This window comes from Loxodonta africana, chromosome 2 (assembly GCF_030014295.1).
Source record: "Loxodonta africana isolate mLoxAfr1 chromosome 2, mLoxAfr1.hap2, whole genome shotgun sequence".
NCBI lineage: Eukaryota > Metazoa > Chordata > Mammalia > Proboscidea > Elephantidae > Loxodonta > Loxodonta africana.
The window spans coordinates 95823947-95825439 of NC_087343.1; the positions used below are offsets into that span (position 1 = coordinate 95823947).

Below are 1493 nucleotides of genomic sequence, written 5' to 3' on the forward strand. Positions count from 1 at the left end.
TCTACTTCTAAAAAAAGAGCCATTGAAAACCCTATGGGGCACAGTTTTACTATGACACAGGTAGGTGACTTTGAGTCAGCATTGTGTCAACAGCAATTGGTACAGGAAGAAGCAGCGTCATCAACATTAGATAAAAATAATTCACAAATACCAACAGTGACAACAACACAAGCATTTTGAGGCAGTGAAGAGGCAAAATGCTAAGGAAAGCTTCCCCCAGAAAAAATCAAATGGTGAATGACGTCAGAGCGGCGCAAGGTCCTGGAGGCTCCGGGCCAGGGATCCGAACTGGTAGCAGGGTCTGCAGAGTCTTCAGCAGCGGCCTGTGGGGTGGGGGTCGAGGCCATGGAGCTCGCGGAGGCAAAGCCAAGGACAAGGAGTGGCTCCCCGTCACCAAGCTGGGCCGCCTGGTCAAGAACATGAAGATCAAGTCCCTGGAGGAGATCTCTCTCTTCTCCCTGCCCATCAAGGAGTCTAAGATCATTGACTTCTTCCAGGGGATGGCCCTTAGTGGGGAGGTTTTGAAAACTATGCCTGTGCGGAAGCAGATGCGGTAACCAGCAGACCAGGTTCAAGGCATTTATTGCAGTCGGGTACTACAACAGCCATGTTGGCCTAGGTTTTCAGTGCTTCAAGGAGGTGGCCACCGCCATCCCTGGGGCCATCATCATGGCCAACCTCTCCATTGTCCCTGTCCGGCGAGGCTACCGGGGGAACAAGATCGGAGCCCTATACTGTCCCCTGCAAGGCGACCAGTCCCTGCGGCTCTGTGTTCGTGTGCCTTTTCCGCCCGCCCATAGGCGCTGGGGTACTCTCAGCCCCTGTGCCCAAGAAGCTCTTTATGGCGGTATCAGCGACTGCTACACCTCAGCCAGGGGCTGCACTGCCACACTGAACAACTTCCCAAGGCCACCTTTGGCGCCATCTCCAAGACCTACAGCTATCTCACCCATGACCTCTGGAAAGACACCGTGTTCACCAAGTCTCACTACCAGGAATTACAGACCATCTTGTGAAGACCCGTGCCAGAGTCTCCGTGCAGAGGATCCAGGCTCCAGCTGTGGCCACCACATAGTGGTTTCTATACAATAAAAATAAAGTGAATTAGTCAAGCCTGAAAAAAAAAAAGCTCAGGAAAGCCGCAAGCACAAAGATTTCAGAGGACTGGAAGTAAAGGCTGCGGATACACAGTTCCCTCCCGCCCCTTTCTCCCCTCTCCCCCAGGAGCAATTCCAATGGGTGCTTGTGATCTTGCAGGTAGTTTGTGACTTTTAACCCCCCATGCAGTTCTGATTCCTGATCATAGACTATATCTAGCTGCCCCGTTTCTCTCCTTCTCTTCCCTCCCTATCATTACTGCCTCCTCATCTTGGTTGCTAATGTGACGATCCTTTGTCAGTAATCTAGTGGCTAGTGTCCTGCCTCACTTCCCTGTCCTATGCTTGTGTATCTCAGGCTGCCAGGCCCTTAGCTCACACCTAGAGGCCTCCACA

General features: G+C 52.3%; 1 pseudogene; it reads left to right on the plus strand.

Annotated features, from left to right (window-relative positions):
- The first annotated feature begins 230 nt into the window (after positions 1-230).
- On the plus strand, positions 231-1075 carry LOC100658820 (small ribosomal subunit protein uS5-like; annotated as a pseudogene).
- Positions 1076-1493: the final 418 nt, after the last annotated feature.